The 18,119-nt window shown below is 40.1% G+C and overlaps 1 protein-coding gene across 1 annotated transcript in view; it reads left to right on the top strand.

The window, feature by feature from the left end:
* The first annotated feature begins 7,185 nt into the window (after positions 1 to 7,185).
* Nxf3 (nuclear RNA export factor 3) overlaps positions 7,186 to 18,119 on the top strand; it is a 52,469-nt gene continuing 41,535 nt past the window's right edge. Inside the window, exon 1 of the mRNA XM_029563095.1 lies at positions 7,186 to 7,216. The gene's annotated coding sequence lies outside the window, so the exon portion shown is untranslated. The remainder of the gene's footprint in view (positions 7,217 to 18,119) is intronic.

Here is an 18,119-nt window from a genome sequence, read left to right as displayed (position 1 = left end):
CTTAAATCCTCTGCAGGAGTAGTTTGTAATCAAACACTGAGCCAACTTTCCAACCCCAGTGGACTAATTAAAAAACAATAATTACATTGTGTGTGTGTGTGTGTGTGTGTGTGTGTGTGTGTGTGTGTGTATGGGTGTGAGTATGCCATGGTGCTCATGTAGATGTTAGAGGAAAACTTGCAGGAGACTGTTCTTTCTTTCCACCACATGGTTCCCAGGGATTGAACTCAAGTAGTCAGGCTTGGCACCAAGTGATTTTACCCACTGACCCTCTGCCCTCAGTGAACCAATATCTGACAGTCTTCCAAGAACACAAGTGAGAATGAAGTGCTTCCTCATTAAACCTTGCTGAGAAACTTGGATAATTACATGCAAAATAGTGAAATAGGACTCTTAACTCACAACATTGCTCCTCCAGAAAAAAAACCTCAAATTAGATGAAAGACTTACCTGTGGGAGCAGTATTTCTGGGGTGGAGTGTTTGCTTAGCATACACAGGGCTCTATAGTTCATCAACAGCACCACACAAAGTAAACCAAAAAGACTTATACTTAACAACTGAAAGTGTAAAATTCTTAGAAAAACACAGGATAAATCCCTTCACTTTTGTGGAAATGACACCAAAAGCAGCGTAGACCAAAAAGAAATAAAACCAAGTAGAACTACATCATTATGGCAACAAGAAAAGCTCTGTAGAAACCAAAGGTAACAACAACGAAATGAAAAAGACACCAACGGAATGGGAGAAAAAATTGTAAAATATATATCTGATAGATATTTGATATTATGTATGGATCTTATAGAACCCACGCCACAAAACAAAACAACAAAAGTGAAAACACCTGATTTAAAAATACTCAAGGACCTTAAAACACCTATTTTTTAGCACTGGGACTTCAAATCAAGGCCTTATGAAAGGTGTACAAGTGCTCTGCCACTGAGTTATATCACAAGCCCCAAACATTTCTCCAAAGAGGATCTACAAGTGGCCAACAAGCATATAAAATGTAAAAATATGCAACATCCCCAAGCATTAGGGAAATTGAAATGAAAATGAAACACCACCATACACCTGTTATAATACCTATTGCCAAGAAATAAAAGATACCAAATGTTGGTAAGGACGTGGAATAAACAGAACCCTCATACACTGCTGGTGGAAATTTAGATTGGCACAGACCTTGTGCAAAATGGTAAGAAGTTCCTCAAACATTTCATGTAGAACTACCTTATGACCCAGCAATTCAGTTTCTCTTTGAGACACATGCTCAAAGATGTAACATCAGCAGTGCTTATCACAACACTATTCACAATAGCTAATATATGGACAACCTAATGGCTCTTGACAGACAAATAGATAAATTGCCGTGCATGTACAATGAAATAATAAGCCATGATGGAAATTTTACTATTTGTGATAACATGGATGAACTTGGAGGACACAAAGTGAGGTAAGCCACATTAAGCCAAATGATGCATGATTTCATTTAGATGTGAACTCTACAATAGGTAAAATCAGAAGCAAATTGTAGAAAAAGGAATTCCAGGGTTGGGAGGACAAAATGGTGAAATGTTGGCCAAGGAGTACAAAATTACAGCTATCCAAGGTAAATAAGCCTAGGATATAATGTGTAGCATGACTATAGTTAAAAATACAGTTTGGTCAGAGTAAATTTCAAGTGCTCTCACCAAAATGGGTATCAATTTCAGTATATAAATGCTATATTGTTTCAGTGTAGTATGACATCTGTCCTTGTCTTTATATGAATATATGTTAATGCATATATGTACATATATTTAACTTTTATGAATATACATTCCTGGGGCTAAAGAGATAGCTCAGAGGTTAAGAGCACTGACTCTTCAAGACCCAGCTTTGAATCCCAGCACCCACATGGCAGGTAACAACCATCCATAACTCCAGTTCCAGAGGATCCGACACCCTCTTCTCTCCTCTTTCCTCTGTAGACATTGCATGACATGGGTACACTTGCATACGTGCATGCAATATACACATACACATAAAATAAAAACAAAGCAAAAAAATTAAAAAGAGCACTGACTGTTCTTGCAGAGGACCCGAGTTCAGTTCCCAGCACCTGCATTTCGGCTAACAATCATTTGTAATTCTAGGTCCAGGGGATCTACCACCTTTTCTGGCCTTTGCAATCATTGCACACATGTTGTACACTTACATACATGCAATCAAAAGACTCATACACATAAAATTAAAAAAAAATCAAAAATCTTGTAGAAAAGTGAAATATTTAAAATAATAATTTAAAGACAAATTTGGGTTAGGCATGGTGTCCCATATCTGTAATTCCAGTATTGGGGAGGATGAAGTAGGAAGAATGCCACAAGTTTGAGACCAGTCTGAGCTACATAGTGAGACCCTTACAAAGGAAACCAAAATGAGATGAATTTACACATGGATTGACAAAAAGATGCACATGTGTACTTATTATTTTTAAGTACGCTTATTATTTTTAAGTATGTACAAACTATATTTCCCATGGGGGAAAAGCACAACTGTTTAGGATTATGGGCATAAATCAATGGTAGAAGACTTTGTTTATTCATCAAAATTACACAAAAGCAGTTGCTTAGTCATGGTAGATATGCGTGTCTGTGTGTGCTTGTATATATGTGTATGCATGTGTATGCATTACTATGTCTGAAACATGACACTGCATGTGTCATAGTTTTGAAGTTTCAAATTCTATCACTCCATAACCAAAGATATATGTAGATTTGGTTTCTCTGCATTCTAGAGAGGAGCTGGGCCTGCCTACTGCCTTTGGTCTTAGAGATCCACCAAAGTGATAGATATGGCGGGCTTGCTGCTTATGAGGGGAAACTTCCAGAAACTCTCGTTGAAAACACAGCCATGCTGTACTTTCTCTTCTACCATACTTCCTTGACTCCTCACCTTAGAGTTCTACAGGTGTGATTATTGTTTTTTGTTCTCCCTTTTTAAATATTAAGGTTCTTTCTAACTTGACAAATGAAAAAGCCTAAAATATTCCTTAGAATAATTTCTGAAATATTATGGAAAGGACAGAGAGGATAAAATTTTCAATTTTTTTCTTGGTGTATTAAAAAGAATAAACAGGTTACATTTGGTATTTCCATGTGTTTTCCTCTTTGACTGTCTGCTTTACCTACTGTGCTCCCTTCCTTATAGTTTTGTTAGTGAATATGGTCACACTGCAGACATGATCTCTCCCAGAAAGCATTCCACATAGATACTAAGACCTCCACCCATCTCAACGCAGTACACATGTTCCTGCCCTCACCTCCACCCCACCTCAGCTCCTGCTGCTTCTGCAGGACACAGCTGCCTACATCAGTTTCTCTGAATCATGCTCCAAGCTCAGAGACAGCCTGTTGCATAGCAACAAAAGCTCAGAACCAAAAATAGACCCTAGAAGGAAAAGTGGCCCCAGGCAATGTCAGTGCTATTAGAAAAGTGGATAAAATCTTACCTCCAAACCACTCTCACAAATAGCCCATTTCCTCTTCCTACCAAGGTTTTCCATTCCATACACCTACCTGTCAGTGGTCAGCACTCTCAGCTGGTATGGATAATCTTCACTATTCACTGGTTCCTCCATTTTGCAAGTACCCCAAGGTCTCCTCCACAAGAATGGCTTATTTTTGAACAGGGCTTGTTTTTCACACACAGGCTGGTGTTCCATCTTTGGGACCACCCTTTCAAAAGAGGGAGTCAATCTCCCTTTCTTTACAGAACAAGAAGCTGTTCCCAAGATGGTGAAAACCAGACTTGCCTCTGATCAAGATGCAGCTTGCAATAATTCATGAGGAGAGGATAGAAACAGGACTCCACAGGCTGAGCTTTAATTCCAGCTTCTGAAAGCAAAGCACAAGTGTTCTAAAGGTTCAGGCCAGAATTTACCCAGTGAGTTGGTGAGCCAGGTTTTCATTTACCAGTGTGTGGTTCTTGCTTTAAAATCTACCTACGTATGCCTTAACATGTATGACAGGATGCATAAAATCCAGTTGGGGGATATGGAGATGCAGATGGTGGAAGGAGTATAAAGCTGATTAAGATGTTTTGTATGAAGTTCACAAAAAATGAATAAAAATATACATTTAAAAAATGCTGGAATTAAAAACTACCTGCCACTCACTTAACTCCCTCTCAGCTGTGGGAGGCTATTTTGTCCATATCAGTGGAGATCTTAAAAAAGAGACCACCTCTATATCCTTCAAATGAGTCACCTCTCCCTCATGACATCCTCAACATGCCCATGAGGACAGCAATAAGCCTGCCCCCGCTCATAATTCCAGGAACCAGTTTCCAAAGCACAAAGACGCAGTTGTGTCATCCTCTGACAGGGATTCCAGAAGGCTCTGAGGAAGGAAAATCTACCATCTTTATTACTGAGCATCATCATTTTATTGGGCTCAGCTCATCTGATTTAGGATAATAGTGTTCACTTATTTCTTTTATCAATGCCTCCCTCCTCTCAGGGCTTCCCTACAAGCTGACAGCTTCCTGGCATTCTTCACCACAGCTAATTCCCAGAAAGCACACACCCTCAGAGCCACAGATCATTATTTCCTAGAACTCAGGAGCCATAGGTGGAAAGCCCCAAGCCAGTTTGTAGTAAATTAATTAATTAATTTTTAAAATCCCAAAAGAATAGGGCATCAGTCAGTGTGATGGTGCAGGCCTTTAATCCCAGCAGCTAGGAGGCAGAGGTGGGCAGATTTCAGTGAGTTGAGGCCAGCCTGGTTGACATAGTGAGTTTCAGGCCAGTCAGAGCTACATAGGGAGAACCTGTGTGAAAAATGATTATCACTAGGCATGATGAAGCACAACTAAATCCCATTAACTTGGGAGACTGAGGCAGTATGATCATAAGTTGGAGGTCAACCTGGGCAACTAATACAAATCTGTCTACAAATATAAATAAAAAGGTTTTAGGGAGGGAGTGTCATAGTTCAGTTGTACGGTATTTACCTAGCATGTGCAAGGCGCTAGGTTCAGTTCCCAGTACCACAAAAAAAATCATTAACTGTTTTGCCATCTCATCACTTGATTTATGAAATTTGGTGGCAAGAACCAGGTGCCCAATTCCATTTAATAAGCTTTTCTGTATCCTTTTGAATTCCCTCCGGTTAATTGCAGTGTGGCAGAAGCTATATCAAAATTAACACATAAAGGAAGCCAGCTGGCAGGAAAACAATTGGAAGTCCTTCCTCACTTGGGCTTCATTTAATGAACAGACCACATGCAACAAAGCCATTAAACAGCGGGAGAAGAGGGTATTATGTAAATGTCCTATGGCCCAGTGCCTTTTGGTCTTTACCCTCAGCTCCCTAGCCTACCCTCATTCTTTGGAGTGCTTTCCATTTAATTTTTTAAATGATTTATTGTTCATTTATTGTTCAGGTGTATAATTGCTTTACCTGCATGTATACAAGTGCACCATGTACATGCAATGTCTGCAGAGGCCAGAAGAGTGCACTGGGTCACCTGAAACTGAAGTTATGGACCATTGATAGCTACCATGTGGGAACTGGGAACCAAACCCAGGTCCCCCGCAAGAGCAGCCAGTGATGTTGACCAGTGAGTCATCTGTCTAGTCTCTCCTTTCCTTTCTCAATAAATTCTTTGTTTCTATATCTAACCATATGTCTATAGTTGAATTTGCTCCCTGTGGACACAGAAACCTAAACATTTCAACAGGTGTTCCTGGGACACTCCAGTAGGTGATCAGGGACATGGATATGATCCTTTTACACCAGAAATTTGTTTTGCCTTTGTGTTCTTAAAACACAAGACGCAACAGATGAACAAGACTGGTAAATTTGCAAGGTTAACAACCATTGTAGGGCACACGGTAGAAATGACTTTCACAAAATATACAAAAGGGACTGATGACTTAATTTGCCTTGCAACCAAAAAGCTACTGTAAAAAAAATCTTACTGAACCATGTGTTTTTGTGACTTGGGTATTTGACTTTGATCCTTTGGAACCTCAACTGTACTCCACTCAAGAGAGTGAATGACTGTGGGTATGCTTAAGAATTAACAAATCAGAGTGCCGAAAGGCAGTGTATTCATATTTGTAACTTTATTTAAAACAATGAAGTTTGAGTAGAATGTTTGTATAGGAATGAAAGGGCAAGATTGTCTGATAAATGTGGATACAAGCTTCTTCCCCAAAACTGATGCTGGAGAAATGGTTTTGATTAAAATTATGTGTGAGGCCTGACTCAGCAGCACAGTTCCAGGAGACATCTGGAGGAATGGGTGATCTCCAAGTTCAGGCCCACCCTTACAAATAAAGTTAAGGGTCAGACTGCTTAGTCAAGTATAACTAATTTTGGCATACTAATGCTGCAGCACAGTTCCAATGGGAGAGCTGGGAAAAGTGTTATTGGGAGGTTTAAAGACCAAGAGGGAGAACTAGAGAAATGGCTCAGAGGTTAAGAGCACATCTTGTTCTTCCAGAAAACCAGAGTTTGGTTCCTAGTACTCACATCTAGTGGCTCACAACTACCTGTAACCACAGCTCCTGGGGATCTGACACCCTGTTCTGGCCTTCACTGGTACCTACACATATGTGGTATACATTCACATAAAGACATTAATAATTAATAATGATGATGATGATGATGCAGGTTAAAGTGCTGCATGAATGACTTCTAAAGTGGGCAAATTTTGGACTATTTTTAATTAACCTTGGCAAACTCACTGTATCATGTGCTTTTGTGACATGAACACCTGACCATTTTTACTAATTTTTAAATTTTAAATGGCACACATTTATTGCTGCACATAATTCATTGCATACATTAAGCATATAATTTCCTGTGGGAAATTATAAATGTGATTTATAAGTCACAAATCTTGTTCTTTTTTTTTTTAAATCCTAACTAGTTTATTGGGCTTGCTAACAGAGCATAGGGTGTGGGGGGGTGCTATTTACAGATGAGTGCCCCACCCCCATTTACCGCTGGTGTATGCTGCTGGAAGGCATTGGCTTGCCAACACCAGTAAACACCCTGGGGTAAACTCCCATTCCAGCTAGATGATGGGAAGGGCGCTGGGGATGCTGGGGGTGTGCTCCTCAGTACTGTGACTGGTGCAGCCCAGGAAGGCTCCCGCATGCTTCGTTGTAGAGAAGACCTTAGCAGAGGCCCCGAGGCCTGGCCAGTCCCACCACCGCCATTCTCCCGGGTAAGGATGAGCCCCGGGATCGCGGCGCTTTTTACAGGCACATCTAGCTACCCGGGGCTCAGAGAGATGGGAACCGAAATGAGAGGGGCCACGTGGAAGGGAAGTAAGTGAAAGTCGGACCGAAATCTCGGCCACCATTGATGACGTATCCACAGGGCGCCTCGGTGTGCAGTGTGTTGGGACCGAGACTGGCGCATCTTCTGGTTGAGGTTGGCGATTAGGTGGGATGTACGGCAGGGGAAGCCTGAGAATGGAGGGGGAAAAAAGCGGCAAAACGTGTTGCAAGCCGGCAACCCCCCCCCCCGCAAGTTGCATCTCTGCGGGACGAATTTCTTGGTCCCTAGTTTCAGATTCGGCTCCTAGTAGAATGATTGACATTGCAATAACTAAACGCCACACTTACTATGTTCTGATGATTTCATTAGAGACTGGGATGAAGAAGTAAATTAATGAGAAAATGAATTAGACTTTGCACCCTGCTGGCTGTCATTAGCCTTCGAAAAGAAGGGATGACAGCATGAACAGTTACAGATCCTTACTGGGCACCAGGAGGTTGCCTGATGAGGGAGTCTGTGACCAACCGCCCTTTGATGTCATGCTTTAACATCTTTTGTTTTCCTCCAGGAAATTTTCCTGTCGCCACAGTTCCTCCTGATATATAGCTCCAGATACAGCAAATACTTGGGTATATAAGTATCACATAAAGACCAAACTAGTTAATTCCTGGTGAGACCATTCGCCCATAGAAAGGTGGGACCTCTCTGGGAGAATCAGTCTTAGCCCTTGCCAGTGGAGCCTGTGCATAATTTCTGTTTTGAAAAGCAGTGCAGAATACATGGAGTCACTGGCCGGGGCATTTGACAGACTTTAGTGCCAATTCTTTGGTTTTGTAGCCAACTCATTTCATAGCAGGTAATCCTTTACCTAACAAAAACCCTAAGCAAAGTTAATGCATTGGAATAATCTGTTGCTTTGTTGACCTGAGAAACAATAGTGTAGCAGGCAATTCAGGTCAGCAGTTCTTAGATTCCTCTGGGCATCCCTAATCACCTGGAGGGCTTATTAAAACAGAGTACTGCTTTGCATCCACATAGCTGCCTTTTTAGTTGTTGTGGGGTGGGTGTAGGAAACCAGGATGTCAGGCCCTAGGGTGAGGTGAGCCTAAAACTTATAGGTCCAGGCTTCATTCTCTGCTAAAGGGAGGGGCACTGAAAACAGTGGCTCTGATAATCCCTGTCTTGCAGAACACTGTTAGACTGGCAGGAGGAAGTGGCCCAAGTCATAAAAGTGCAGGCTCCCTGTTCTGTGGGAAAGCGTCTTGGTCAATAACCCTTAGCTCATCTCCTTGTCCTGAACAAATAACTCAGCTATCCCTGGCTAAGAGATTAGGCCAGGTTAAAGGTTTACTCCTGAGATAAAAGCTAAAAGTTCACCATGCTCTTAGCTCTAAGAAAGAAAACATTGTGGCCAATAAATTACTGGATGGGCATTGATAACCTTGAATAAAAGTTTAAGAATCCTTCTGGAGCCAACTAACAGACTAAATGTTCTGTTTCTTTGTACCCTAAATGTTTGTATGTGACTGCCATTACCCATGTGACTGCTAGTTCCTTGGGATGTAAAAGCCATCTGAATTTTAAAATAAATTGTCCTGTTGGGAAGACACAGGTCCCAGAGTTCATGACTCTGTCGCCAATCAGACCCTCTGCCCTGAAGCCAGTAGGTCCCCCGCTAAGCAAAGCAAACCTGAGTCCCAACAGGTGAGCCTCCAAATTTAAAGTTCTTACAAGTTCCCAGGACATGTTAACACCACTGACCCCAGGACCAGCCTCAGAGAAGTGGTAGTCTGAACAGAATTGACATAAATAATCGTGAATGATTTATTGGAGCCAGTGGCTCCAGTAGTTTGTCTTCTGATTACCAGATGCTGCTCCTGCTGGCCTGGGTCTGAAGACTCCCCCTCCTATCCCTCTCAATATGCATTAACAAGAAACAAAAAAAAAAACATGTATACATGTACGAAAAACAGAATTTAGTATTTAGACCGAAAGTCAGAATAGAGAAATTCTCGATCTGTTTGTCAGCCTACTAAGAGTTTCAGTATTAAATGAGACTGAACCTTCCCTTCCAACAGTCATCAGTTGCCAGCTGTGAATCCTATGAGCTACAACAACAACTTACCTGGCAAGATATGCCCACTGGTGCAATAGTGGCATGAATATTACAGGAGTAACCAATCACATTGTAACTGGATTTAAGGTCCACTTTATAGGATGGAGCCCATATCTGACATTTATATGAGGTCTAGGAATCTGAGGCTATACAGACCACAGGTGATGGGAGAAAGCCTAATACAACTATTCTGCTAAAAGATATGTTATTAAACTGATTTCTAATGGCGTTGTTTTGAATTTTTTATTAAAATTAATTTTTTATTTGTATAAGTGTTTTCCCTGCATGTATGTACATGTACCTGTGTGAACAATGCCTGCGGAGGTCAGGCGCCTGATCCCCTGGAGCTGGAGTTATGGACAGTAGTTAGCTGCCATGTGGGTACTGGAAAGAAAACCTGGGTCCTCTACAAGAGTAGCCAGTATTCTTAACCACTGTCCCATATCTTTAGTTCCTTTAAATTATTGCTTAAACCACTTTAAAATAATATGCAATCTATTCTCTGAATTGGGGCTGAATTTCTGAGGGGACTCTTGGCTTCTATACTATAAAGGATAGTACTTTATTTGGAAATTATTTTGTGTTGCATGTGATGGGGATGAACCCAGGATGGTGAGCACCTTAGGCAAGTAATCTACTCAGTTACATCCTTGGCCCAGAATGGTTTTTCTGAGGATGTCTTTGCATTGAGTGTGTGAGAGCTATAAAGGTGTTGAGGTATGGGTAATTATAATTAATATTACAGTTCTCTTTGAAAAATAAGATTAGGGAGAAAACTGCAAGGTGTGGTGGCAGTAGAAATGTGTTCTCAATTCAGTATGTGCAACTGCTGAATCATTTGTGTTCACAGCAGAGGCATAAAACACTGAATTTCTGAAGGCAAATTGTGTCCCATTGGTCCTGTGAGCTTGCTACTGATGGATCAGTTGTTGCCACTGTTATCAGAATAACCTTTGGATATTTGAGAAGGTGATGAGGAAGAAACCTGGAAGACCATAATTTACAGAATATTTTAATGAAGCTGAGGTTTATGATTTTAAGTCTGCAGAACCTTCATTGGTGCATGTGTGTAGGAAATTTCCCTGGCATCTTAGTTTTTTAATAAAGCAGGAACAATCTATCTGTGATCTCTGGGACATTTAGCTACAATGGGATATTCTGATCATCATGGGACACAACTTTCAAGATAAAGTAGTAGTTTTCTTGTTACTTCATATCCAACTCCTTTTTGAGAGTGCTCAAGGCACCTTGATTATCTCATGAATTTCTTTCAGTTAAGACATTTTGTTGTAACAGGGATAAGACATTGGTATTTTGTTAAATTATGACTTTATTGTAAAACCTGAAGCTGTATAAACACAAAGAGGCCTTGTGCTGTCTTTTTGGGCACCTTCTCCAAGCTCCATTGCTCACATCTTGTCTAGCTTATAACTACCAATAGCAGCTTCTTCTCACAAGAGGTTCAACTACTCAAAGATCTTGTAACAGTGGAGACAAAGAAATTACAGTTCAAGGATGTACTAGAATAGTATTTAGCAGTGAAATTGAACCAAGCTAATGGTATAGATCAGTGGTAAAGCATTTGCCTAACAAGCTCATAGCCCTGGGATCAATAACAACATTTCAAGACAGACAAACACAAGCCTAGCCTGGTGGCTCATGCCTGCAATTTTAGTATTTTTGAGAACTTGAGGCAGGAGGGTTGCTGTGAGTTATAAGCCAACCTGGGCTACATAATGAGTTCCTGCCTTGCCTGGGGTATAGCCCAAGACCCTATCTCAACAAAACCGAATAACTATTATAATGTGAAAATGTCCTTGTGCAACACAGAGCTATGTACAGTGAATATGCACAATGACATTTAAAAAAATTTAAAAATGAATGAATAAACAAAAATGCATTAGAGATACACACATCAGAGATGAATAAATATAAAAATACTCTGAATGAAAGAATCTAAATAAAAAGCCCAAATCCAACCAAGCAAGTGATTATACTTAAAATTCTGGGAAATGAACTCTAGTAACTGAAGTGCTGTACTTGTCTGGAACAGGGTATCCGGAGGGTAGAGAGGCTGGGTGCTACAGAGCTGAAAATGTTGTGTTCCAGGAAATGATAATAATATTGAAGCTATTTGATTATTTTAGGGACCATATCTGGGTTTAATCATAAGAAAGCAGATGTATGACATTATTTTTGAACTACAGAATTTTGTAGCTGACATTTTGATAATTTTTACCTAATGCTTGATAAATCCTAAGCTTTGTTAATAAATCACTACCCAATGAACAAAAAGATGACAATGAGGGAAAATGCATATTAAGACTTGGAATTCCTAGGAAGATCATCTAACCAACTGCTTATTCCAACAAACCTCTGATATACACATAGAAATCACTGATGAATAGCAAATAGTAACACAAAAGGTTTCAGAGATCCTGTGGGTGAGCATCACTCTCCTCCATATCTCAGAGGGGCATCAAGTCGGGCTCAGACAGCCATTCCCTTTAAAAAAAATCATCCCTGAAATGTCTGGCTTGTACACAGAAAGTGGGCCTAGAGCACCTTGAAGCAGCACATCAAACTATGGGGCCAAGACATTCTGACCTGAAGCAGGAATCAGCCTCCTTGTGTTTGGTATCCTGAAGTCTCCTCATGTTCTAGAGAGTTTCATCCCCTACCGCTGGACATCCTTGCCCTCCACTGAGCCCACTTTTGGATGGGAAATCCCACTTTCAGGCGGGAGAGCCCACTTTTGAGTGGGACCCTGCTCTTCTCCCAAGATCATCCGAGTCTCCTTCAAAATAATCACCATGGTAGCCATTGCAACTCCATATTCTGTGGTAACCAGGATACACAGACTGTTCTACAAACCTGAAATACCTCCACACAGCCATCTTTTCCTTGCCTCTGCCTTTCCCTGAAAGAAAGCAAAATAACTTCACCTTTCACACCATATGAGAAAACACACTCATTAGAGAAGTTGTGCCAGGACGCAGACAACTGGCAGAATTCTGCTGAACTGATGGGAGGACAGCATGTCTGAATTGTTAGCAATTTTGTTGTCTATAAAAGTGACAAAAAATATTTAAGGGAATATTGACACAGGTACTCAGGGATGTCTCCCAGAGCTCATGGAGTAGCGCTATCCCTTTGAGGGGAAACATGTATGATACATACCACACTATTTTGTTAGCCATCTGTGACAGAAAATTAAGACTGTTCTCAATCACAAATGGATAGACATAGAACACCAAAACTGCCATTCAAAGAATCCCATAGTTATTTCAAGGAGGCAGACCTAGAGTAATATGGACTTATAGAAGACAGAAACCTAGTTGATTCAGACGCTTTTGAAATGAATATAGAGATGGGGAGGGGGAAAGGGAGGTGCTTGAGTTTGAACCTGTGACCTCAGGCTTGCTAGGCCTACTCATTTTGGAGTAACAGGAGTGACAATGTTCTACTCTTCTGTCTTCAAATCTCTTGAGGGTAAGCTGCCTTTGAGGGCCACTAATTTTGCTTTACAAACACAGGTAGGTCTTAAAATGGACTTAATTGTTTTTTTCTTTCTGTGCATTCATAACCTAGTTGTCTCTGCATTTACTTCACTATGTTTGTGCCATTAAAGGGACCCCAAGATACCCTCATATTTCAAATTTGAGCTGTGTACCAACTGAGAAATGGGAATAAAGAATAAGAATATGATGTTGAATTTATTCCTCAGGAAGATGATACTGATGTTGTGTAAGTTAAATTTTCTGTCAAGTGGGATTCCTATAAACAGTCCCCTGTATTGGACAGACTTATCCACCCAGCAGTACTGCAATGGGATGGTCACAAAGCCAAGGACATCAGTGCATATCTAACTGATGGCTACTGTCTGTGTGTACCCATCAAAAACTGAGTTCCTTATCATAAGCCAGAGGCAGAGCTTCACAGCAAGTTCTTCGAGAAACACTTGTCAAGGTGAATGAATGTCCCTAACGACCTATGAAAGATACGGCTTTTCATTGGATGGAAGAACAGTTTGTAAATCTCAATCCTTAACTCATGACTGCTGTGAAGGCTTACCTTAAAAAATTTCATTTAATAAAATACATTAAGTTTACTAGTACTTACATAAAACTGTAGCATACAGAAATATTCAAATAGTGACAAATGTAATTTAAAATTCAGATTTTTTTTTTAGTTTGCATCTTGCCATGTTCCCCAGACTGGCCTAAAATTTCTGGGCTCATGTGATGCTCAACTTCCTGAGTAGCTGAGATCACAGGCACATACCATGACACCTAGCTTCAAAGGATTTTTTAGTGTAAGAAATATAGTTATTTTTAAAAAATTTTTACTTATGTGTACAAGTGTATTGCCTGCATGTATGTGAGTGAACCCGTGTCATGCAATGCTGCGGAGGTCAGAAGAGAGCTTCGGATTCTCTTGGAACTGGAGTTAAGGATGGTTTGTAGCCACCATGTGGGTGCTGAGACTCAAACCCAGGTCCTCTGCAAGAGCAGTCAGTGCTTTTAACTGCTGAGCCATCTCTCTAGCCCCAGAAGATAGTTAATTTTATGTGACAGCTTGACTGTGCTACATTATATAGATATCAGTGTTATTCTAGATGTTCAGATAGCTCACTAATATTATTCTCAATATCTCTGTGAGAGTGTTTTTTGAAATAAGTTAACATTTAGATTAGGTTTGAATAAAGTAGATTGGCCTTTATAATGGAGGTGGTCCTCTTCTTGCCAGTTGGAGGCCTAAACAGCAAAGGGAATTCACCATGGGTAAGAAGGAATTCAGAGAACAGGCAGCCTTCAAATTTGAACTGCAACAATGGATCTCTCTTGCTCTCTACAAGCTTTTCCCATGGATTTCAGACTTTTGACCTCTATACTCATGTGAGCTGTTTGTGAAGTTAATTAAATGGCCTATATGAGAAAGCACACCATTTTTCTGGATGTGGCACACAACCTTATTTTCTTTATACAATATTCTATGTTTTCATTTGCTAAATCTTGCAATCCTAGGAGAGGAGCCTTGGACTATGTAAGTTTAATAATCATATGAGGTGACAACTACAATGGAATAGGTCTTGGTAAAAGAGCTAGATCACAGTGACAAATGAACAATGCATGATAATAACCAGGGTTGGAAGAATTAAGAGGAAACAATGTCATATACCCCATTAGTTCCAAATGCATGCATCCATTAACAGAGATGAATACTATCGAAGATAAAGAAATGGATTGCACTTTGAGGTAGAAGCCACGTTTCCTCAAGAAGAGAATTCCTGGTGAGGGTTTTGGTAAAGTCTCATCCTTTACTGTGCTTAAAGGACTGTGGCCAAGGAGGCAGGTCAAGTTTCCATAGAACCAGGAACTGGGATTGGGACAAATTTCACTCGTACTAGAGAAAGTTTACATCAGGTCTGGAGGCAGAAACTCTCTGGGGCCAGTATTCTTCCATCCTTTACAACAATTTAAATTTATGGAGAATGTTGGGCTGCTTGTATTTGGTAAAGAAGGCCAGGCCTGTGAGGACACAGAAAAGGGAGACTTCTTTTAGGCAGGAGTGAGGACAAATGTCTACAAGTGGCCCCAAGTGTAGACAATCTGATCACTGCTTCAAGTCATTGCTAGTGGAGGTCACGTCATGGTCAACTAAGGCTGGATATCTAACCAAGAGGCAGATTTTCTATTTGATTGGGAAGATGAATGAAGCAGGGTCTAGGGTCTTAAGGGAACAGAGTCGGCTAGGAATTGAGTCAGCTCAGCCCTGGTCAATGAAGACACATGACTGATGATAGAAGGGCCCTCCTCAGGCTATACCTGAAGCATATATTCCTACAGGGGGGCCTACTTCAGCCAAGATTATCACTTTTTAACATTTAAAATATTTCCTATTTAGTTATCATGTACAATCTCTTTAATAGTATGTATACAATGAGGGTGCCCTTTTATTCAGATATGTGCAATAATGAATTTTTGGACATTATTAATATGTGTTAATGGGAGAAATGGTGGTATATACCTGTAATCTCAGCACTTGGGAGTTTGGCCCAGGAGGATCAGGAGTTTAACAACTATACTCAGATGTATAGCATGTTTAAGGCTAGCCTGGGCAACATGAGACCCTATTAAAATAATTTTACTAATAGATCCTATTTGGGGAATGTTAGCTTACTTTTCATTTTTCTTCATATTACTTCCATTTAAATGGCATATTTTACAGCTGCATTTCTTTTTAAAAGTCATCTTATTAGAGGAATCTCAGAAACACTCTTTTCAGAAAATAATTGTAGTAATTCCCTATATATTTAGAACTTAAAATATAAAAGCAGTTGTGTATATTTTGTTTATGGATATGTTTATGGATGATAAAATAGATTGTGGATAATGGTTACTGCTGGAGTTGAGATGTCCACTCTGTAATGATTTACTTTATAGTTTTGACTTGTATATGCTTGTCTATTATGGCTTTTAGCACTCCTTTTCAAAAAATATTTTATTTATTATTTTTATTTTATGTGTATGAGTGTATTGCCTGCATGTACGTGAATGCACCCATGTCATGCAATGCCATGGAGTTCAGAAGAGGGCTTCTGATTCCCCTAGGACTGGAATTAAGGATAGTTCATAGCTGCCATGTGGGTGCTGGGAATTGAACCTGGGTCCTCTGCAAGAGCAGTCAGTGTTCTCAACCGCTGAGCCATCTCTCCAGCCCTTTAGCATTCTTTTTAAAGTAATATCTAACAAAATCTCTAGTTAATTTTGTCTCTGATTAGCTATTAAGCCACCATCTACTAACAAAATGCAGAAAATGCATTTAAAGACTAATGTTAACATATCCATAAGCTTCAGCCCCACCAGACACTAGTAAAAGTTTTTTCTTTGTAAGAGTAGTATGTTTCGTCCAATTAGCATATACCTGTGTGCATACACACATGCATTGTACATGCATTGAAAGCAGGTTTTATTTGATCTGACTTAGTTGGAATGAGCCAATGAGGAAGCAGAAATGTTTGGTGTGTGGCTTTTCAGCACGTACATGATTCTCCCCATCTGTACTGATCCATCTGACCCACTCTGGTAACACTCCACTGGGAAAAACTGCAACAAAACGAACCCATCCCCTTTTATTTTAGCCTTTTGTGGGTACTATTGGAGTAAGTCTTTTTTTTTTGTCTTTTTGAGACCCTGTAGCCCCAGCTGTCCTTGAACTCACTATGTAGACCAGGCTGGCCTTGAACTCACAGAGATCCACCTGCCTCTGCCTCCCGAGTGCTGGGATTAAAGGCGTGTGCCACCACGCCTGGCTGGAGTAAGTCTTTACTGTTGCATTTGGCTTGCCTTACTGTCCTAATTTAGCACACTGACACATGGGTGTCCAAAAATTGATGCAAAAAAACACATTCAAATGAACACAGTGTAGCACCTTTTGGAAGGCAGCATGAGATCCTCCTGAAGTGTTCAGGTATCATGTTTTGCTCATTGTTAAATTCAAAATATCGTGTGGTTCCTTAAAAAAAATTCCTCAAGAGTGTATTGGTTGATTCCTAACCATTTTGGAGCATTGCCATTTTAAAAACTGAAAATGTATTTAGATATTTTTGTATCTGAAATATTTCAACACTTCCTTTATGGACCATCACATGTGTCAACTTTGAGAAATAATCTATGAGCATTCCTTGATATGTCATCCATCTACCTATCTATGATCTATTTCTATGTATCTGTCTATAAATTATCTACCTACCTATCTATATCTATCTATCTATCTATCTATCTATCTATCTATCTATCTATCTATCATCTACCTACCTGTCATGGTACTGGGACTTAAACTTAGAGCCCTTTGCATACTAGGTAACTACTTTACCATTGGGCTATATCCAAAGTACGCATGTACTTACTTTCTAAAAGTTAACTATATATTACATTTATTTATTAATTTTGGGAGAGGCTGTGGGTGTGCACATGCCAAGGAGTTTATGTGGAAGTCAGAGGACAACTTTAGGGAATAAGTTCCCTTTATCTGTCATGTGGGCCCCAAGGATTGAATAGAGGTCATCAGGCTTGGTGGTAGGTGCCTTTAGCCATTGAGTCATCTCAACAGCCCTAGTTTTTAAAGAATGTTTTCAGAAGCTGTTTTGTGTGTTGCACATATGTCAATAAGGTCAGATATATTACTAGTATTGCAAAATGTTCAATATCTTACTGATATTTTCAATTTTTATTTATTTAATTAAAAACTGTTATACTACGTGAAGTAACGGACTCAGGAAAACAAATGACGTATGTTCTCCCTCATATGTGGATCCTAGCACCAAATCCCTTTTAAATTACAGGTCCTTTTAATAAGATGATACTATACAGCAGTCCCTTTTGCATGAAATAACTACCGTCATCATGACTTCAGCTGAGCCTGATCGTGAAACATCATCACAATTGGGCTTGTTGACAGTTGTGTTCATTCATTAAAGGAGGGCCAAGCAGGGTCACTGGACCCTCACCAGATTATCCAGCCACTCTACCAGCCAACTGTATGTAATCTGACCTTAATTACACATGGCATCCTGGATTTGGGAAGAGCTAAATTATACAATCTGGAGAAGGCTAGGAAGAGAAGACAGGACCCATGCTGAGTAAAGGCTTTCCAGCATGCATACCCTCAGGTCATACATACACCTCAGCAACCCCTCAGTTATCTCGGTAAAGAAGCTGAATAAATT

Source organism: Nannospalax galili, unplaced genomic scaffold (assembly GCF_000622305.1).
Source record: "Nannospalax galili isolate Female #2095 unplaced genomic scaffold, S.galili_v1.0 scaffold671, whole genome shotgun sequence".
Lineage (NCBI taxonomy): Eukaryota > Metazoa > Chordata > Mammalia > Rodentia > Spalacidae > Nannospalax > Nannospalax galili.
This window is presented reverse-complemented; position numbering and strand designations above follow the sequence as displayed.